The 23,194-nt window shown below is 41.5% G+C and overlaps 1 pseudogene; it reads left to right on the top strand.

Annotated features, from left to right (window-relative positions):
* Window positions 1-7,395: 7,395 nt before the first annotated feature.
* On the top strand, window positions 7,396-12,300 carry Gm2914 (annotated as a pseudogene).
* Window positions 12,301-23,194: the final 10,894 nt, after the last annotated feature.

Here is a 23,194-nt window from a genome sequence, read left to right as displayed (position 1 = left end):
GGTCTACTTTTATTTTTGGCAGTTAACTTGTTAGGGAAAAGAAAGTGCCCACCCCAGGCCAATCCTAAAGCTAATCGTTTCCATGGTTGTGAAGAAATGGGTTTCTCACTCCATCTGTGCCAGTTACCTTTACTGACTCCCGCGGTTTGTGAGTTGGCCTAGCATCTGGCTTGTGTTCTAAGGTACAAGTAAAAGGTAATGGGCTGTTGAAACCAAGAGAGCTACAGCGAGCCCCCGAGTGCCAAGCATTCATGGGACCTTTGACCAGTTTGACACGGTTGATAATGGTTAACTTAGAGCTTAGGAATCGGGAACCTGGGAAGATGCTGGATGTTAGATTGCTACAGTCAAGAGTCCAAGTCCCAGTTAAGCTCTGCTTCCTCCGTACTCCCATGTATTTAGCAGTGGTGCTCTGGAAATTAAGGTCAAGGGAAGCAAAAGGATTTCTCGCTCTTCTTCATTCCATCAGTGTTCCTGAACCCCTCCTCAGCAATCTCATGTAGACTGTAGGACTAGGAAGCCGGCTGTATGCCCTCACTTCTGTTGGTACAGATCGGCTAACATGTGTTAATCGCATGTTGGAACTCTGCAGTGCTCAGGTTTGTTGCTGCTGTGCTGAGTCCTTGGCAGTTCATTTCAGATGGAAATGCATATGCGTCTAGCTGGGAGGTAGCCATTGGCAGTACCCCTTCTGGGGAGTCTAAATGTATTAGGGTTATTATTTCCTAGAGGAGTAGAGCTTATGGCACGTATATAGTTTATTAGAATGACTTACAGTCTGGTCCAGCTAGTTCAACATTGACCATCTACCAATTGAAAGTCCAAGAATCCAGTAATTGTTTAGTTCACAAGATTGGATATCTCAGCTGATCTTCAGTAGAAGTCAAAATTGACAGAGAAGTGGGATTTAATGCTAATGAAGGAGTTGAGTGGCCAATGAGAATAAGCAGGCCTAAATGGAGCTGTAAAAAGTCTGCCATCTGAAGGTGTGGCACCTCAAAAGATCTCCCTCCCCCCCCCCCAAAATGGGTCTTACCCTTCAATTAAAACACCTGTCAGAGGTGAACCCAGCCACTTGGGTGTCTTCATATCTGAAAGTCAGCTAAATGGGTGTCATCTGTGACCTCATTTCTCTGCTACGCAACCTGACATTCTCAGGTCTTGCAAGGATTAAGATGTAGGTAGATGTCTTTGAGGTTGGGCTTCTACATTGTAAAGTTGGATTGTTAGCCTTCTGGAAATACAGAATGAGATCATTGTAAATGCCAGCAGTACAAAAGAAAGTGGAGTGATGTTGAATTCCTGTGTTTTATTTTTGGTCCTGCTTTCAAAGTGTACTCACATAGGACTTTTTAAGATCACATGGTGGCAAAATTGGAAATGTTCATAGTTTGTGTGAGGTGTACAGAGTTTTAAAGTGAAAGTGCTCTCACCAATCCACTTCCAGACTCTCTCAGAAGCATTAAGTTCTTGGGTGCTGATGTTCCTGCTGTGTGATGCGTGGAGTTAACTGCTGAGGGTCATGGGCAGGTCCCAAGCTGGAGGAGTTTGCCCGAGTGAGAGGCAGTGGCATTTGAGTGTGAGACTGCAGGGAGCATGTTGAGGTCACCAAAGCTTACTCCCCCACACACCCACCCCCATTGCTGTGGATTGAATCCTGTCAACACTGAACTACATCTCTAGCCATCTTCAGTAATTTTTAATTTTAATGATAGCCCTTTTAGATATTAATACAGCATTTGTGTGAGGGTGTAGCTTGATAGTTTTTTTTTTAAACCTAATATGTACAATCCCAGTACCTCATAAACCAGACAAGGGTGGCATCATAGTCAGCAGTTTGGAGTGGAAGCAGCTACATGGTGAGTTCTAGGCCAGCTGGGATATTTGAGACTTTGTCTCACACATTAGAAAAGTAGTGTCCATGGTAAGTTTAATGTCATTGGTTTTGTAAAAGTACTTCTGAAAAGTGCTTATACAATGTATTTTATTCATGATAGCTCCACAGCCTCCCAACTCTCCTTAGCTCCCTAGCATCCATGTCCTGGAAGCAGGGTGACTGCATGGTTCACCAGCTGTCAGTTTCTTAAAGCATCTATTCAAATGGTAGGGTCATTTATGCTGGAATCTTGACTGGTTTGATTTTGGGCAAATAATCATAACTGCTGCTTATAGATAAGTGCATCAGCCATGTTATGAATTCAGGATTTCATATTTCTCCCCATCTGCCAGTTCACTCTTCCCATCCCCTTTTCTGCAGTGTTCCCTTGATCTTGAGAGCAACATGTAAACGTAAGTATTTAGAAGACAGTTTGACAGTGTGGCAGTTTAATCTTACGAAGGTTTTCTGCTAGAGCCAATGACCCTTCTAGGCTTTTGACCAGGTTTACAATATCAGGCATCAATTTCCCTCCCACAGAGTGAGCTTCATATGTAACCAGCATATGGTTGGTTATCCCCATAACCATCATGCTATTACTGAGCAACTGAGCACATCTTGCTATGGAGTTGATTGTGGTACCATGCAAATTTCAGTGTTGGGTCAACCATTCATACTTTTGCTTCCCCAGCAGCTTCCTTACCTGACAGAACATTAGCGAACAGGCACTGTATGAACTACATCTAAAACTAGATATGGTGGTGTGTACCTATATTTAGGACTCGAGGGGGTAAAGGTCGGAGGACTTCCTTGAGCCAGAAGAGGTCAGCCTTGTCTACATAGTAAGTTCCATGCGAACTCAAATCTGCATAATGAGGTCTTGTCTCTAAAGGAGAAGGGAGGTGGAGGGTCTGTTTTCAGTGTTTAAGAAAGGGAGGAATCCCACCCGACCCCCAGTTTGCTTTCTCCTCTTTACTCAGTCTGGGACTTTGGTCTGGCCCATGGGATGGTGTTGCCCACAGTTAGGGGGGAGGTCTTCTCATACCTGTTAACCCAGTCCCCCTCACAGATAACCCCAGGGCTTTGTTTCCCGGTGGTTTTTTTTAAAATTTATGTTTACATTCCAACCTCAGTTTTCCCTCTTTCCTCCCCATGTTATGCCAATCACCCCCCACACCCCACCATCCATGTCTCTGTTTCTCTTCAGAAAAGGACCAGCCTTGATGGATGTCAACTGTCCACTTCGTATCAAGTTGCAGTAAAAATAGAGCCCTCCTCTTCTTTTAAGGCTAGTCAAGGCTATCCAGTAGTGAAAAAAGTCTCAAAGGCAAGCAAGAGAGTCAGAGACAGCCCATGCACCACTGTTAGGAGTCCCACATGAAGATCATGCTACACAACTGTAATGTGGAGGGCCTAGTTTGGGCTCCTGGGGCTCCCTGGTTGTTACTTTAAACTTTGCAAGCAGCTGCTTAGCAAGACCTCTCTGTGACCTGTGATCCATCAGTGCTCATGTCAGCCCCAGGATGCCACAGATTTTCTTGCGTTGCAACTATTAAATTCTGGAAATACTGTACAGTAACCATATCAGCATCCTTCCAGTCTGCAGTGGGGCCACCAGCAGTGGAAAGAGGAAATTGTCATAATTATTTCTGTACTTTCTTTGGGGGCAAAGTGGGCTTTCATGTTTTAGCAAGAATAACATTGGGGCTGGAGAGATGGTTCAATACATCAAGAGATTGCCTCACAAGCTTAAGAACTAAGTTTGACTTCCCAGAACTCATGGAAAGCTAAGCACAGTAGCATGATAGTATGTGCTATTATAGTGCTCCTCTGGTACAATGGGAGGTGAAGACCAGAGAATCCCTGCAAACTCCAGGATCAGCTGCCTCGTGTGCAATGGACAAACAGCAAAGTGGTCATGACCGAAAACAATATGGGAGTTGAGGATGGTTGAGAGGTTGTCCTCTGACCTGTATAAGCCGACATACACATACATGGTAGGGGTGGGGGTGGGGCACAGAGGAATGGGAGAGAGAGAGAGAGAAACTCAGTACTCAGTACCCTGGAAGATGGAGCTCCCAAATTGAGAAAATGCATCCATAAGATGAGGCTGGGCAAGCCTATAGAGGTATTTTCTTAATTCGTGGGGCATCCTGGCTCATTGTGGGTGTTGACATTCCTGGGTTGGCAGTCCTCGGTTCTATAAAAAAAAGTAGGATGAGCAAGCAATAAAGAGCAGCCTAGTAAGTAGCTCCCCTCTATGGCTTCTGCATCAGCTTCTGTCTCCAGGTTCCTACCCTGTGTGAGTTCCTGTCCTGACTTCCTTCGGTAATGAACAGTGCCGTGAAAGTGTAAGCCAAATAAACCCTTTCCTCCCCAACTTGCTTATGATCATGGTGTTTCATCACAGCAATAAATCCATAAGAGAAACAATGCATGTACATCGCTCCCACCCTCCTCCTGTCTCCTCCCATGTCCCCCCTCCCAAATTCATAATCTCTTGCTATTTATTATTGTTCCACACATGTACATATGTGTACATATAGATTTATACACGTACAGGCAGTATGGACAAGGAGATTGCTGTGCTCTCTGTTCATGAGACTCAGCTGAAGAAGGAACATCCAATGAAGGCTGTTGCGGATAACCCTGGGGCTAATTGTATTTGATGTTAATCCCATTCTCCTGTGAGGGGCTGCTAACAAGGAATGAGTCAGCACTCAGGTGATTTCCTGTAAGCCTTCCTCTCACCTTAATTTATAAATAAAGGCTAGAGCCGGTGATTGGGCAGAGAAACAGGGGAAGGTAGAGTTGAAGATTTTGGGAGAGAGAGAGAGAGAGAGAGAGAGAGAGAGAGAGAGAGAGAGAGAGAGAGAGAGAGAGAGAGGATGACAGAGGAAGAGGAGAAGAAGGAAAGTAGAGCAGAAGCACCTGGCCTGGAGAAACCACAAGTTATATGGTCTCTTATATGAGGAAGATGATAGTGTAGTGGTAGATCTGCCCAATCTAGGCAAATAACTTGTATTCATATTAACTGACTTGTGTTTTTATTTGGGTTGGAGATTTAACGCAACAGAAGGCCATCAAGACTGCAAGCATAAAAGGCTGAGGAAAACCAATGTTTTCTTTCCTTTTCCTATTTATTTTGAATACCAACAAAACCCAGTAAAAGAAGCTTAAGAGGACTCTTAGATCCACTCCACATCTCTAGAAAGTAGAAAATCTCTTTCCTCCACTATCTTCAGCATTTCTTCATCTTGCTTAGGGTAAACTCTCAGCCAACTTTTATGTTCAATTTGGGCTCAGTTTATAGTAGAATTCTCATTGGAATTAATCAGTTTACCTGAATACTTAGTTTTATGGGTTCTCATTTTGTTACCTTAGGTTTTATTCCTGACTACTGCAACAATCAGGTTTTTGCTTCATTTTTCCAGGCTCCCTCTCTTTCCTGGCTGTCCTGGAACTCATAGAGATCTACCTGCTTCTTGGGATTAGAGGCATCCACACAGTGTCCAGCTAGCTTTTTAATTCTCCATTGTAGGTGTGCATTTTGTTTTTGACATCAAGGTCCGGCTGATGTTATGGCCAAAGAGTCATTCAGAAATTCAAAAAGTCATGTGTACACTAAGACAAGAGATAGAAAGTTAGTGTCCCATGGCCAATTGGAACACTGGATGAGGGGTTACTTGTAAGAACATGGGTTAATTAACGACAGTTACATGATCCAAAACCGCACTGCAGCGTGGGTGACTACTCATAAAAGCTGTGTTGCTGAGCTTCCTGCTCAGCTTGTAAGCAGCTCCATCGACGAATCTCACTTTTTCCTTATCTTCTTGATGTTTGCCATTCTGACTGGGAGGAGATGTGTGGTGACTTCAATAAGAACATCCCCCATAGGCTCATATATTGGAATGCTTGGTCATTAGGAAGTGTGACTACTTGAGAGGGATTAGGTCTGGCCTTGTTGGAGGAAAGGTCTCAGTGGAGGTGGGTTTGGGGTTTCAGAAACCCAAGGCAGGCCCAGAGACTCCGTCTCTCTTCCTGTTGCCTGTGGATCTGGATGTAGAACTCTCATCTCATCATCTGTGTACCACCATGCTCACATGATGCAATGGAGTAAACCTCTGAACTGTAAGCCAGTTCCAAGTAAATGCTCTCCTTTATTAGAGTTACCGTGGTCATGGTGTCTCTCACAGCAACAGAACACTGACTAAGACAAGACAGAGTCTCCAATTAGTTTTAAGTTGCATTTTTTTGATGAAATTAAAAAAAATTAAACATGGATGAATGATTTTATTTCATGCACTAATTAAAAAAAGAATCCTCATGATGTTGCAGCTGATTCAAAGGTGGTTAACACATTATATGTCAGATGGGGAATGCTGAAATAAACTTAAGTAGTTATTACTTAAACAGAAAACAAAAATCATGGTGGTATTAAAGGGCAAATAAGGAATTGCATTTCAGCAAACTTAGATTGGATTCCTGATATCAAAACTTGCATCATGAGCAAGTGGTGTGCTGCCTAATGCAGGAGGCTTTGGGCTTCAAGGTCAGCCTAGGTTATGACAAAAATGGAGAAGAGACTAAGGGAAAGTCAGTCCAATGATGGACCCAACTTGAGATCCATCTCAAGGGGAGGCTCCAAGGCACAATACTATAACTGGTGTTATGGTGTGCTTATAGGCAGGAGCCTATCATGGCTGTCCTCCAAGAGGCCCACCTAGCAGCTGACTGAGGCAGATATAGACACAGATACTTAGACCCAACCAATGGACTGAAGTTGGGGACCCCTGTGGTTGAATTAGGGAAAAGCTGGAAGAAGCTGAAGAGGAGGGCCACTCCATAGGAAGACCAGCAGTCTTAACTAACCTGGACTTCCAAGATCTCTCAGATGCTGAGCCACCAACCAGGCATCATACACTACCTGGTCCGAAGCCCACAGCACATATACAGCAGAGGGCTGCCTGGTCTTACCTCAGTGGGAGAAGATGCTCCTAACCCTTGAGAGACTTGAGGCCCCAGGGAGTTGGGAGGCCTGGGGTGGGGGTAGGTAGGGACAACCTCTTGAGGACAGGGCAGGGAGGGACAATGGGATGAGGAACTATGGGAGGACAGACTGGGAGGGGGATAATGACTGGAGTGTAAAAAAAAAATAAAAGTAATAAGAAAATGAAAGGAAAAGAAAGATTTATATTATCAGTTCTCTATGAGTTACATTTAATTTTAAAGACCTTAAGGAAAATGAAAATGAGACCTCATTTAAGTAGCAACTTAGAAGGATATGCTAGACATTTTTGAAGGATGATTTCTGTTAGTCTTTTGGTCAATTTAAAGTTCTAGTATGATTTTGGACACTCTCAGCTGGGGGCTGCTTCTGACTTCTAATAGGTAGAAGTTGGAGATGGTGATAATATCACAGGACATACACAATGTATTTCCCATGACAGAGAAACCATCTCATCTTTCACATTTTTTTTTTACTCTAAGAATATTGCCTTTTAAAAATTAAACCAGGAGGGCAGGAGTCACCCCAAACCCAGCACAAGCAGGACACTTGTTTTCCAGCCTGGGGCACCTCTGCACCAACATGGCCCCGACTGGTGTCTTCCTCTGCAGCCCTGGGTACCTCACCTCTGCCCCACAGGCCGCCCTCGTCTTCACCTCCTTCTACTTGTCCTGTGATACAGAATCCAGCAGCGGCAATTCAACCCTGAGTACACACTACTCAGACTCCAGGACCCTGGAGCAGTGTGCCAATGTTGACTTCTGCCCACTAGCCTCCCTGTGTCGCAGAGCTTCTGTGGACAAATATGGCTGGATTGCTGCAGTGGCTGGAGTTTCTGGTTCCTCATTCTCATCCTGCTGTTCGTGGACAAACTGATGAAGTTAACTCCCGAGGAGCCCAAAGACCTGGCCGTGGTCCCAAGGATGTCCATTGTTACCGTGTGTGGATACGGCGAAGTAGGGGGGCAGGGGGCAAGGAGTGGGGGCGGGGGGAATGCTTCTAGAAGCTGGACTTCTGTCACTTTAAAGTCATGTGTTCCTTGAAAAAAAAATTAAAACAGTGAAATTGTTTGAGATATTTTCCACTTTCCTGCCTCCCAACCGTTCCATACAGCCCTGCTCACTCGCAAATCGGTTGCATCTGTTTCATTAATCGGTATATGAACATGTACATGCATATGTATACGAATGTGTATATGTATACCAAAAGTGTACATGTTTTAACACTCCATCTCATGAGTAAGTGGTAAGTTTTGCTTTTAACACTAAGGTTCTGCTTATACTGTGACCAGAGAATCATTCAAACATTCAAAAAGCCATGTATATACTAAGACAAATGGTAGTTATGTCCCATGGCCAATAGGAGAAAGGGGGCGAGATTATATGTTGCGTGGGTTTTACGTTCAATTAAAGAGCTGTTGTTACTGCCAAGGACTGTGTACCACCATAACCCTTAGGGTTATTGTGCCATGCTTCTCACTGCTGGGGTTCACAGGCACACAGCTGGGTTGGACTGTTGCTTGCTTTGTCCCTTTGGAAGCTTGTGTGATGCCTTCTTTTACCATGTAAGCTAGTCTGCACGGAGGAAGCTTGCAGGTCAGTTCCAGTTCAGGAGCTTGTGAATGCTGTATCTGAATGAAGCGCATGATGTCTTCACCAATAGGCAGATCTGTGGGGGGACTGCCTTGATTATGTTCAGATGAAGCTGGGACCACTGTGGTGCCAACCGTTTCCTGGGCAGCGGTCTCTGAACTGTGTAAATGTGGAGAGAGGGAGCCAGGCAGTAGCATGCAAGCATGAATGCATCATTCTTTGCTTTGGACTATAGATGTAATGTAACCAGCTGCTTCAAGTTCCTGCTGTCTGGACTTCTCCCACAATGATGGATTATAACCCGGAATAGTGAGCTAAATGATCTTTCTTCCTTAAGTTGCCGTTTTCAGAGTATTTTATCACAGCAACAGGAAGGCAAGCAAGACATTGTGCCTTGTGCGTGGGCTTCCAAAGAGACACTGCAATCCAAGCATGATTTAAAAATATTTCCTCTTTAAGGTTATTTTCTGTTTTTTTTTTTTTTTTTTTTTTTTTCAAGGACTCAATCAGAAAGCTGACTAAGGAAAAGCTTTTACAGCTTAAGTGAGGGAGGGAGTGTTCCGATGCCCCTTGAATATGAGTGGGTCTCCCCAAAGAAGTAGGTAGAGGCTACAAATAGGATGCGACAGGACCCCAGCTGAGTAAGGCAGATCTGTCATCTTGAAAGTAGCTGCCAGGTGTTTCCTCTGTTGCTCGCTGAGAGAAACTCCGGAAAGGTTCAGGTTTCTGAGTAACCTGTGATCTCACTCTTGCAGTGAATCATCCTTAAAGAGCTTCGTCATGAACACAGGATGGTTGAAGAAGAGTTCAGCAAACTGCTTCTCTTAGATCACTGATCTACTGGGTTCTGCCTCTCTCCTGTTCTACTCAGTGCTAAGGGTTATTCCAGGAAGGAAGTTTTCAGAGAGGAATAAATAATAGGTAATAACTTAAGTGTTACCGATATTGAACAAACTCCACGGCCACTCTATGATCTTGGTATTATAAAAAGGACCCCAGTCTTCCAGATACATTTCCCATTTGTTCAGTATTGCCTGGCACCAGGCCAGCATGGAAATCCAAAAAAGATTGGACTAATTGGTAACATAGAAACAGCTGGATTGTAATACTGCAGCACCAGATTTACTGAACCATAGATTCTGAAACTAGAAAATCTTTGAGGGGGGATATATCTCATCAGAACACATGGGACCAGATCGGGGCTCCATTGCTCCAGGGATCTAGGGAAAAGTTTCAATGACTTGTGATTTATTGAAACGAACCAGTGTGCTTTTTTCCTTCAGATCTGCCTGGGGGCTCTGTCATTCTTATTCCTGATGATATCTTGGGTAAAGTCCCTCAACTCTTTGATCATTTTCAGGTCTCAGGGAAATGTTTTCTGTTTTTAAACATCCCATTGAATCTGAACCGTATTCCCCATCTTCTACTTAAGTCTAACTTGAGTTGTATTTGATGCAGGCTTGAAAGGTGATGGGAAAGTGGGGCAGGTCTCATATGGACTGTGTTGCATTTTCTTGTTTCTGCTGCTCAATGCCCCACTTGGCTGTGTTGGGCTTCTCTAAGAACATTTTGAGGATCCGTGATTAAAAAAAAAAAAAAAAAAGTAGGGCATGTCTTCCTTGTCTACAACTGCTTGGTCTAGCTGCTGGATGTGGTCTCCCTGCAGTTACAATGTTGCTATTTAGATGCCCTTTCCAGTTACAATGTTGCTGTTTAGATACTCTTTCCACTCTGAAGTTACTGAAAAGACTAACATCTCTCTGAGCTTGTGAGACGCCACTTCTCCTTGAGATAATTTACCTCTTTGGTCAATGGCTTCTCTTAGCCATTCCCACGAGGCTCCTGCTGTGTGTGTTCTTTGTGGAAGTGCACCTGTGAGCCCCAGATGCCCTGCTACTGCCCTGCCATCAGGGAAAACTTCAGTCAGACTCTTGCCTGGAAGATACTTTAGATGTAGATCAGGTGCTCCTGACTCTTTACTCCAGGGAACTCAGGTCTGTTTCTGACATATTTCTCCCTCTCTCTACTCTGGTTCAGTAGAGTGTGTCAGTGTGGATTGGCAGAAGCTGTCCATGGGGAAGAAATTGTGAGTCTTCTCTGGCATGGGTCTCTGTTTTCTGTGAATACTTTTAATATTATTTTCCTTTTTTAAAATGTACATTCAAATCCTTCCTCTTATTGTGTACAATCTTCTTTCAGAAGTTTATTTTCATTAAAAGTTTCGGTTCTCATCATACCGCCTTTTTTACACATAGGCTGGAGATGGATGATAGGACCTGTTTAGTTCCTGTATCCATATGGATGACCTCCTGTCTCCTCTTATGCATTGTCCTTGAGAGCTTTGTGGATGCTTGTGTGATTCCCAAGTGGGATGCTCCTTTGTATTTGTAGATGACATTCTGCCATTGGACCTTTCCCATGGCTTAGATCCATCAAATTGTCCAACAATTCATTCGTTAAAAGACACTGGGGTTATTTCCAGTTCAGTGCCTTAAAAATAAATCTATTATGACCATTCATAGATGTGTTTTTGTGTGAGCATAATTTTGAATTTTAGAAATATGAAGATTTTAGTATAAATGTTTGGTTCTAGGGATGATGTGTACTTTTGTTTTAAACAAGGAACTTGTTTAAAAGGAGGATTACTTTTAGTTCTCAACCTGAGACAATCTCAAATCATCTAGAAATGAAGTCTAAATAAAGGATTGTCTAAATTGGGTTGACCTGTAGGCATGTCTGTGGTGAGGGTTGTCTTATTAATTCACATAGGAAGACCATGTCCACTATGGGCGGCACCAAACCTAGCAGGGGATCCTGGACTGCACAAATGTAGAGAGCAAGCTGAGCACTAATAGGCACTCATGTGTTTATTCCCTTTGCTCTGAGTGTGAATGTGATGTGAGCGGTTGTTTTAAGATCCTCTTGTCTCAGATTCCCCTAAATGATGAACTGTAACCTGCAATGGTGAAAAAAAAAAGCCCTCCTCCTTTAAGTTGCATTGTGTTAAGATATTTTATCACAGCAACAGAAATCAAATGGTGATGCTGCCAACCCAGCTTTCTAGAGTGACTGTACCATGTTACAGTCTGCATAGACTGTACTGTGTGACAAAGATTTTCCAAGTTTTTATCCTCATGTGGAACCATCATGTTATTATTATTATTTTTGTCATTCCAGTAGATATGTCAGGCTATCTAATTATCCATAAACTATTTTTAGACTTTTGAGTTTACACAAACTAGTTATTCTCAGCTTTGAGGCATCATGTGAGACTTAGCAAATAAGAAACATTCAATTTAAATCTGTTGCATGTTCCTTCAGATATCCTCTGACTTAGTATAGTCTACAATCTCCCAGGAAGGCATTGCCTTATTAGTCACATGTAATTTGGCAGGAGCAGCTCACATTGCACCTGTCTACTCTCATGTAATCTGTATCTATTGGGCAGATCTGGCAGAATGGTAGGGTGTCTGCCAGAAATCTATTTGCATATGAGACGTACACATTTTCTAGGAGACTGACAACTCATCTTAAAGACAGAGCCAGGCAGACAGGTTTTCCTACTAATAAAAAACCCTCCACATTTGCAGCAAGAAGATCAGACAGGTTTTGTGGCCAGTTGGATTGATTTTCAAACTCTATGCCAAATTTATTTCCTAAGTTGAGCATAGAAAAGTAGAAGAGGCTGAAATTAAAGATAGAAATGTCATTCTTGCAGAATTTGACTTTAGGTTCAAAGAAGAACCAACACAGGACTCAAGAAGCTGAGCATAATGTACAAAGGGAAAGTCTTACTTCTTCAGAGAAACACTGTGGAGCTCTGACCCTTGACTTCACTAGCAACAACAGGTGAGGTACCCAATAGGGAGACTTAAGGTAGCTATGGAATACCACTCTTTGAGGCAGAAACTGTGAGAGAAGCCGTCTGAAAATATTTGTAGAAAGGCAGAGGAGATGACTCATTGGGTATAAACACATGGTCTGCCAGCATGAGGAGCTGAGTTTTAATCCTCAGCACCCCAGTAAAGAGCTATGTATGGGTGTATATACTGGTCCTATGCCCAGCATAGGTAGGCACAGACAGGTTGATGCTGAGAACTGATTGGCCTGCCAGCATAGCTAAAATGGCAAGCTTCTAGTTAGTTCAGTGAGAGACCCTGTGTCAGGGCAATAAGGTGGCTTCCATATACATATCCACACAGATGTATGTGTGTGTACCCTCATGCAGTACACACACACACACACACACACACACACACACACACACACACACATTTGGTAGGTGCTGGGAAGAAGTATGTTTTGTATACTAATTGGAATTCCCTGTTTAAGACTCTATGGGTACTGCAGTACTCCAAACTAGCACACAAGAAACAGTGAACTACGACAATGCCCAGATATAGAAATAGATATTACAGTTTAGTGATTCCCACCTTCCTTCTTTATTTCCTCATGGCCGTTTTCTTCCTTTCTGTTCTGTTTTTTTTGGGAAGGGCAATGCCAAGGTTTCAACTCAGGGTCTTGTACACGGTAATCCAGCATTCTGTCACCAAGGTACATCTCAGTCCTTTTTCTTTTTCGTTATACTATTAGTTTTGGTCCAGGAGGAACAAGCCAGTAAGCAGCAGGCTGCCATAACCTCTGATTCAGCTCCTGCCTTCCAGTTACTGCCATGTTTGAAGTCTTGCCAGGACTTCCCCTTAGTGATCACTGTACTGTGGAATTTCACACTGAAATTAACCCTGTCCTTCCCAAGTTGTTTATGATCATGTTTTATTACAGTGACAGAAACCCTAAAAACCAACAATATACAACCAATAACTTTGTATTTAGCACATGCATCTTATAATAATAATATTTGAGAACAAATCAAGACATTTGCTTACAACTCAGGTCAATCAAACTCATCTTAATTATCCAAAAAAAAAAAAAAAAAAAAAAAGAAGAAGGAAAGAAAGAAAGAGAGAGAAAGAAAGAAAAAAGAGGGCTGGAGATATAACTCAGTGGTTAAGAGCACTGACTGCTCTTCCGAAGGTCCTGAGTTCATATCCTAGCAACCACATGGTGGCTCACAACCATCAGTACAACTACAGTGTAATCTTATGCATAAAATAAATAAAAAAAGGGGGGGGGAGCAACAAAACCAAACACAAAAAGCTTCTTTAAAAAAATATTCAAAAAAAGAGATCATCAATTTAAACCCATTTAAACCATAGTATCATTGCTCTGTATTGAAATATATTTTGTTGTGTTAATAATAACAACAAAATTATGCTAATTGTTTGAGAAATTTTAACTGACGAGTAAGTATTTAGGATGTACAACATGATATGGGTTGACATGTAGGATGGTGAGACACTACTACCTTTATACCTATACTTATTTTTGTGGCCAGACCACCTAGCAATCCTCAACACGGTAATGTAAGTCTCTGTGATCTACAATAGAGCCCTTGAACTTCTTCTTGCTTTACGGAGATCTTGTGTCCTCTGACTAACAACTCCCCCATCCTCCCGTGTTCCAGCCAAAGGTAATACACCTTCTATGAGCTTAAATTTTCAGTGTTCACTTGTTACATGTTTGCCTTCGTGTCTGCTCTTGTGTCTGCATTACTTCACATAACAGATGCCTTCTGGGTCATTCATGATAGTATAGAATTTCCTTTTTTTTTTTTTTTGAGACTGGATCATATTCCACAGTTTATGCATATACATTTTACCCAATCTGTTTGGTGGATAATTTACTTTCTTAAATTACTTTAGTGTCACCATATAATAATGTTATATTTATTTACATTTTTGATGAAACAATTCTCCAGAATATTTTAACTAAACCAATCTCTCTTCCTCCTGCCCTCCTTGTTGATAATAGCCACAATGAGAACAAGACAATATATTGATCTGCTTTTGGTTTCCATTTTTTCCTGATCATTGGTGGTTTTGTTTTTTTCATATGCTGCTTGCTAGTCATTTGTTAAACCATTGGACCCCTCAAATCTCTTCTGATAGCTTGGGCACCCTGGGGTCTTCTTGTAGAACTTTAGCTCTGGCATTATGTATCCTGATCCCTTTGGGGTTTTGTTTTGTTTTGACACACGTTTTTTACCATGTCCCTTTGGCTAGAACTTGCTGTATAGATCAGGCTCTTTTCAAACTCACGGAGATCCACCTGCCTCTGCCTTCCCACGGCTGCGACTTAAAGGAGTGTGGTACCTAGTACACCTGGCTCACTTAGTTTCAAGTCGGCTTATGGACTCTGGTGCTAGCCTGTCAAGTGAGACAAAAATGAGTCTCCTCTGCTGGTGTTGAGACAGAACAGACAGTGAACCCCAGACACTCTTCATTTTCCTTTCAGAGGAAGGAGAGCGGGCACAGATGGTTTCTGCGTCTGCTTTGCCTGCTCTGTGGGACAGAGACACAGTACTCATGGCTGAATCGTTTAGCCCTTTCTCTGGACTCTTGCTTTGTTTAGCAAAGGCTGAGTCATTAGATTTTGAGGAGAATAGGGCTTTTGTTTGTTTTGTTTTGTTCTGCTTTTTTGAGACAGGGTCTTTATGTAGTCCTGGTCATCCCGGCAGACTAGATTGGCTTCAAACTCTTCCTGCTTCTGCTTACCAAGTGCTGGTATTAAAGAAATACACCACCACGCCAGGCAATCCTGGCTTCCTTTGAATATCTGGAGTTAATCTGGAGTCTTTGTAAGGATAGAAGGTTGGAGCCTGGTGTACATCCCCGGCCTCCACATAGCTTTTAAAGTAGTCCTCTTCAAATGCTTAGCTCTGTTCTTTGCCTGCCCTTAGAAATGTTGATACTGCTCTACCTCGGCTGCAGCCTCTCTGCTCATTTCATAGCCAAATAGGTTCAATGCCATTAAACGGAATACAACCTCGTGTCCTCTGTGGTGGCTATAGGACTTCTAAAATAGATGATCAAAAATAATTTTTATTTAGGTGTTGGTGTGAGTGTACGCTATCTGCCCGATGCCAATGGGGAAGAGAAGAGAGTGTCCGATCCTCTGGAATAGGATAGAGCTCGTGAGCTGCCTGGTGGGAGGGCTGGGGACTGAATTACTCCCTTCCTCTGAATAGCAAGAATAGCAAGCTCCCCAGCCTCTAAAAATAGACGAATTCCATATCACTGCTCTTTAAAATGAACTCAAAATAGATTGATAGCTCAGTGTCTCCGCATACTACAACCCTCAAGTTCAGTTGGGTAGCCCGCATGTATACGGCTTTGTTCTCAGGAAACCACACTGTTCTGTTCTTTCTGTAGTTTCTTGTGTCATATTTAATGAAGAACACGTTGAATCTAGCACGCGCTAGCTGTTCTCCGGACCCATAGCTATGTTCTGTGCATTTAATCAGAGAAGAAGAAATGAGAGCTCTTTGATACTTTCGGTAGCATTTAGGCCTGTGCATGAATGCAGACCGTTTCACTGCTGCCTCTTTAAGCTTCAGCCCAGTAAGAATCTAACGGGTAGAAAAGACCTTTTTTCCCCATCCAGAACAGTGTCAACTCTTAGTACTTCACATCTCCTCTTTAACTTTAGCAATTTGTACACATTTGGTGATTGTGAAAGAAGAGGAAGCTAGGCATCTCTGTCCTTGCTGGAAGTATGGGTTACAGTCAGATTCTACCGGGAGTTGGGTGAACGATTGAACCTGTTTGGCTAATTGCTGACAGACAGAATGGTTAAGTGCCAATGCCTGAAAGAATGAATTTATTCCTTAGGTGGATGTTCTTCAACACCCAGATGGACAATGTTGAACAATTTCATTGTAACAATTTAACATATTTACTTATCTGGGTGGCTCTTTTGTTCTAAGTGATCCTTGGAGAGCCATTCAGATCATATGTTGTTTAAAAATTAAGTCTTCTGCATGGTCACATTATTGTTTTATAGCACTCAGACGTCTGGTAATTTCTGCTGCCAGAGGCTCCTGGAAGAGATGCTCTCCCATGTTTTGTGGAGAAGAGTTTGAGGATTTGAACAGGTGCTAAGTTAAACTTTCTAATGTTTATAGTAACTCACCAGAAGCCTGGAAAACAAACCATGTGCAATCCTTTCAATAATTGGGACTCTTTTTATTTCGATGCAAAAACTTGGCTGACACAATTAACATCCAAGAATAACATTCTAATAAAAACATTAAATGATTTCCCTAGAGAACAGTTACTCCGATAATATGTCAGGTTAGGATTTACTTTATCAATTATCTTGTGACATAGATTTACAGAATTGTGACTTAATGCTATGCCCTTAGTGTTTATTATCTAATCAACATAAAAATGTCCAAATATGTACTATCTCACTTATAAAAAGTTGGTCCTTAAAGATAACATGTATTGCTAAATTTCTTATTTGAAAATTAAGCTTGCTTATTGCATTTTAGTTAAAGTTCAGAGCCAGGATTAGTTCTGTCTTTGGTGCAAGGATGGGTGTATTTTCTTTTCTTAGATGATGATTTTGTAGCAACATTTTATGTTTTACCTGGGCCTTCCAAAAGGCCAGAGATATTGTTAGATTCAATGCACACCATCTTTCATTCTAAATTTGCTATAGACTTTAGGCTGGCTTCTAACTTTCCTATCTCAGTCTCCTAGGTATTGAGATTACTACAGGGTGTTATCATGGTCAGCTTCTGTTCTCTTCTTCATTTTTCAATCTCTGTCTCTCTCTTCCCTTTTGTCTCTTCTTTATTTTTCTTTCACTTCTTCCTTGGTAGCAAGGCAGCATATTTTTCTACATCTGTCTTAGTTGTTTGTAAAGCATATACTTTTCTTATTGTGTATTCTGTCAGGGCATTTGGAAGTGCTATACACAATATATTAAGTCATTGAGTAAGTCAATTTAATGGAATGAATGTTGATTAATGCAGACTTGAATAGTTATTTGTATGTGTCACCTACACTTCAGACCACCAAGAATCACCAAATCACAGGTGCTAACTGAGTAGTATCCATTTGAAAGGGACATATGTCAATCCAGCAAGCAAAGCTGGGTTAGTATAAATATTTATTTTTTATATGTCTGTGTGTGGGTTATGTGCAGTGTATGTGAGCATTGACTGAAGCCAGAGAGGGAATTGGATTTCCTGGAACTGGAATTATAGGCAGTTCTGAGCTCAACAAGGGTGCCAGGAATCAAACTCGGGTTCTTTGTGAGAACAGTAAGAGCTTTAACACTTGACTCATTACTCCAATCTCCAAATTCATATTATCTTTAATCAATTGTTCTTCATATCATCTCTCCTGTTCTCACACATATTCTAGAAATTCGGTTGTTACATGGTCTGAGCTTTCCTTTGGTTTAAAAGGGTGAGCTGTGTATAGGGGCACGGGGTATAGGTGTGAGGACACCTATAAATAGATGACAAAGCTTCAGCATAGGGAAACGTGGTGTTGGTGTAGTAACCATGTGCTGGGGAAAGATGACAGCTGTCCTGCCTAATCCTGGTTGTCACCTTGACTACATCTGGAATCAACTAAGACCCAAGCAGTAGGGCATGACTCTGAGGGATTTTCTTGATTGGATAATTTGAAGTCCAAAGTTCCATCCTAAGTCTGGGCCAAACTTTCTGGTAACAGCCTGGTGGACGCCATGCAGAAAGAGCTGCAGTGGGCAAGTGAGCTTCTTGGGAGACAGCCCACTCTATTGGGCCATTTCCCTGTAGATCAATATGAAGATGAACTTTCATAAAATAATACTATTTGGATGAATTAATGTTTGATGTAAATAGTTTTAGGACGTTAGAGTTTGATAGAGAGTTTAAGGAGATGGTTTATGTTGATTTGCAGAAGCATATAATAAACTTAGAACTAAGGTAGAACGTGCCCCCCCCCCCCGTAGAATAGTGAGGGCTGCATAGGCTAGAAAAGGAGCGCAGTGAGCTTTCATGAGCTACAAGCACGTAATTGTCCTTGGAAGAGAAAAATAGGGTTGGGAGAAGTTAATAATTAAAGAAAACATTCATTCTAGGTTGGGGCTGAGTTTCTGAATTTTCTGATCTAGGGATGTGGCCATCGGTTTTGGTGTGCACCAGGAAAAGACAGAATTATGAACAAAGAGAAAATAATTCTATTATAGGAATAGAGAATAGATGCCTAGCCAGTTAACTTAACAAGATTTAATAAGACATAAGATAGACGATGATCTGTTTCTTGGTAAATAAAAATTGTTGTCAGGTAAGCATAGGAAAAATTCCTACTATAGACTGGCTTGTTTAAACCTTGTTAATCAGTGACAAAAAATTATTGGATTGGTGTTATGATGAACTTGTGGAGAGAAAGATAGCTGGAAAATGTTTAGTTAGGTATGGGTTTTGAAAGAGAACTGCATAATCAATAGTCCTATTATAATTTCATTTTGTGTAATGATTTTAATCTGTTTTTGAATAATATGATTTTGTTGTGGTGACATTTTATAGAGAATATGTGACTTGTGGCTATGAGGTAATCTTTTTCTTACACAGAGAACTTTGTCTTAGGTGCTATAAACAGGCTATGCAAAAAAAAATGAGTTGGAGCCTGCTCATTGGAGCTTGCTCCATCTACCAACTATATATATATATGCAAATGTATATGCATTTATATTTGTATATGTAATGTATATGTATATTTGAGAAGTTTGTTGAAGCTCTCTCCATTCATCAAATGTGTTTATGTGTATATATGTATATGTGTATATATGTGTATGTGTGTAAAATGGTTGGAACTTGATCATTGGAACTCTGCTCCATCCATCCACAAAATGCATGTATGTGTATGCGTGTAACGTGGTTCAAACTTTGCTTCATCCACGCAATGTGTGAATGTGTATGAGTGTATGTGTGTATGTATGTATGTATGCATGTACGTATGTGTTTATGTATGTGTAAAGTTGTAGGAGCTTGTTCATTGGAGCTTGCTTCATCCACCAGTGTATGTGAGTGTGTGCCTGCTTTACATTGCCTCCAACTCCACATCACTTCCTGGGACCTCTGAACACATTGTTGGAGCTGGTGTTCATCAGCAACCCATATAGAAGGACACAGAAGAAGGATGCTCATGCTTTTACCTGCTTGTCCCCACTCTTTTCTGCGAAGTTCATCTAACTGGAGGCATTCCTTTGCTGGGATTAGAACCTACTTCTATGGGATTGCAGTGGAGACAGAAGACAAGCCCCTCTCTAGGAATCCTGATGGACTCAATCCCTACATTGGGACTGAGACAGCCAGTCTTGTGGATTGAACAACTACCAGATTATTGACGTTTCCATCAGGAGACAGTCATTGTTGGAGTACCCAGACCACAGCCTGTAACACACACACACACACACACACACACACACACACACACACACACACACACTATCAGCCCTGACTAATACAACCACCTCTTCAGAGCTTCCATTCATGCCCAGGTCCCTGGATGAGTGAAGTATTGAAGCAGATCCTTTGAGTTAACAGGTGTAGGTGAATATATTTGAAAATTAAAATAGCTATATTTTAAAACATAAATGTAAATTTCAACAGACTTTCCCGTATTTTAATCTAGAACATTAAAATGTTTGAGTTATCCTAAATAAATATAAATAGGGAACAAGTAAATTACACCATAAGCACAACCATAAGACCTGAGCCTGAAATATTTTTAATTTTGTGTTTCCCCTATGCCATAATAACTCTCACATATATTACAGATTGAAGCTACACAGAGCTCTTCCTAGATGGATGAAAATATATTCCACACATAGCAGGGAAGACAAGGAAAACTGACAAGCCCACAAACATTAGCAAGATTTCACAGCAGGTAAAAGCACCATAAATCTAACATAGAAATCTCTCATTACAGTGGAGCTAATTTCTGTCACTTGTTTGTACAATTCCAGTACTTTCCCCAAGCTCAGTTCTAACATTAAAAAATGCCCTACATAATATTTCATAGCCTTTTAGCTTATTGTGGACTCGGTTATACATCCCATGTACACATACAGCTCACAGATGAATGATAAAACCAACCTCGTTGAATCTACCACTTCCCTCATCAACACAAAAACATAGCCCAAAGAATTCTTGAGATCTGGACAGTCACAAGTGTATTGTCTCTGTAACTTTAGTCTTACACTCAGGGAGCTTAACCACTGCCCTAAATGAAGGAAAATAATTTTTTTTATAGTTTCAGTTTTTTAATTTGGCATGTTTGAAATGTAGTGTTCCACTATTTATAAGCCACCGTGATGGCCTCTGAGTCAGGACTACGTGAGGATCCAGCTGTGCACAGGGTTGTAGCCATGGCCACTGATATGTTACAAAGAATAGACGTTCAGAATTGTTGCATAGTTGAAATCATAGTCTTTTTCTTATGGCTTTAATTGCTTTGAAATTTATCTATGAACCTTTCCCCTAGTATGATATTAAAAATACTATTTTATTTTTAAAGACGGTTTTTTACTATGTATCCTCAGCTGGCCTCGAACTTGCTATGCAGCAGACCAGGCAGGCCTGAAGCTTATAGAGCACCACCTGCCTGTGCCACCTGAGTCCCATGCACTACTGTACCTGGCTACTACTGAAACTTTATGCTATTTCCTGAAACAGTTACAATTTTTGTCCCTTGTACAAAGAACCAAACTCTTTGTGCATCTGAAAAATATCTTGTATTTTGTTTAGGGCACAGATGCAATTACAGGTCTCTGCAGGAATGTGTTACTATGTAGCACATCCCTTCCTGCTGATGGTTGTGTCCCTTTGAAAATAGTCCCATGTCTCTTCTCTGTACTCTTAGTCTGCTTGTCTATTCGTGCATCAATGTCACGTTGTCTTAGTTACTCCAGTTTTGCATCTTGATGTCTAGAATGGCAAATTATGTGGCTTTGTATTTCTCTTGTGGGGGTCTTAACTATTTTCAACGTTTTGCTATTTCATACATTTCCCCTTCAGCTGCTCAAAAGTATTATTTTCTTGGTGTCTGATGCATTAAATCAGGTATCCTCATAAGGTGTTAAGTTGAAAGTCTGATGACTTCATCAGGCAGCTTTAGGGATGAGCCACTTCCAACCCTGGAGCTTCAGAATCTTGCTGCGTTTTATTTCCTCTCTGCCAGTTGTTGTCACTTCAGGCGAAAATGCCCTGCAAAGTCTCATCTTAAACGCAACACCATTTCGAATAATCATTCAGTGTTCCCTGCTTCCCCTAGATTCCATGAATGGAATTCCCTGTTAAAAAAACCAAACCAAACCATACCAAACCAAACCAAACCAAACCAGACAGACTAACAAACAGACAAACTCTTACAAGGGGTTGAGAGATGGCTCAGTGATTATGAGACCTTGCTGCTCTTGGAGAAGACCTCGGTTTTGGTTTCCAATACCTATAAGGTGGCTGACAAACGTCCATGAATCCAGCTCCGAAAGATTGATTGATCGCCCTCTTCTGGCTTCCACAAGTACTGCAATCATGTGGTACACAGGCATAAAAGTACATCCAGGTTTCTCTCTGTACACAAAACAACAGAAACCTTAGAACGTTTACAAATATCTTCCCCGTATTTATTTCCTTTTCTTCCATAGTTCCATATTTGATGGATATTTTAATGGACATTGTGACACTAATGGATGAAATGTTATACACACTTTATATAAGCAATGCTGTGACAAAACTCTTGCAGCCCAACATCTGTATTTATAATTATTTGCCTAGGATAAAGTCAAGTGCCAGTATGACTTTTGGGCTTCTAAATCCATATTCTGGTCTCTCCTGCATAATAATTCTACCAACTTGTATTCTCTTTATCAGTGTACAGGAATGCCTTAAACCAATAGATTTGAATAGAGTTGAAGCAAAATGAAGCGTACTATAGGTCTCTTGTATTTTATTTTTGGCCCTAATAATTCTTTCATAAAAATGATTATTTGCCTTTGTGTATTTGTCAAGAATGCATTTGTTATGGCCAGTCTCAGTTGTGAGTACGGTGAGATGTAGAAAGACCTGGGCGTGATCTAGATTGACCATTGGGCATTCCTGTGGAGGATTTCCTTGATTAGGTGGGGAGTTGTGCCTACTGTGGATGGTACCATCCCCCTGGCTGGAATCCTGGTCTGAACAAAGAAGAGGAAGTAGCCCAGAATAAGCAGCTTCCATTCTCCACTTCCTGTCTGCATACAATGTGACCAGCTGCTTCAGGCTCCTGCTGCGTTGACCTCCCTACCATGATAAACTGTGAACCTCAATAAATAAACCTTTTGTCCCTTATGTTAATTTAGCTGGGATATTTCATCTCAGTAGCAAGAAAAATAACTAAGACAATACTTGTTTAAAACTCTCATTTACTTCCTATTTGTGCCTCATAGGATTTATCTTCCTAATATGTGTATTTCTGTGCTTGTTGGTGCACAAGGCTCTCTGTTAGGTCATGTAAGACAGGCAGCTGAATGTGAGAAGCAAGCTGTAGCTTCCGGGGTGGTGTGCTGTGCTAGGATATGAGGCCCCAGATGCATTTGCTAAGAAGAGGAAACCAGAGTGTGGTGGAGAGAGCAACTGCTGGAATCCAGAAACTGGTGGATGAGAACACACTTAACCTGACAAACTCTCCCACCAGTGCTCTCCTAGACTCGGACACAGGAGGAATTTAAAATTAAAATTGTCATCTGTTTAGAACTTAGAGGTAGAGGCATAAGGCACACACTCAAATGCATTTGTGGGAATATTTCCACTGCATTAGATAGGATATGTGTATATCA

The sequence above is a fragment of the Mus musculus genome, chromosome 1, assembly GCF_000001635.26.
Source record: "Mus musculus strain C57BL/6J chromosome 1, GRCm38.p6 C57BL/6J".
Taxonomy (NCBI): domain Eukaryota; kingdom Metazoa; phylum Chordata; class Mammalia; order Rodentia; family Muridae; genus Mus; species Mus musculus.
This window is presented reverse-complemented; position numbering and strand designations above follow the sequence as displayed.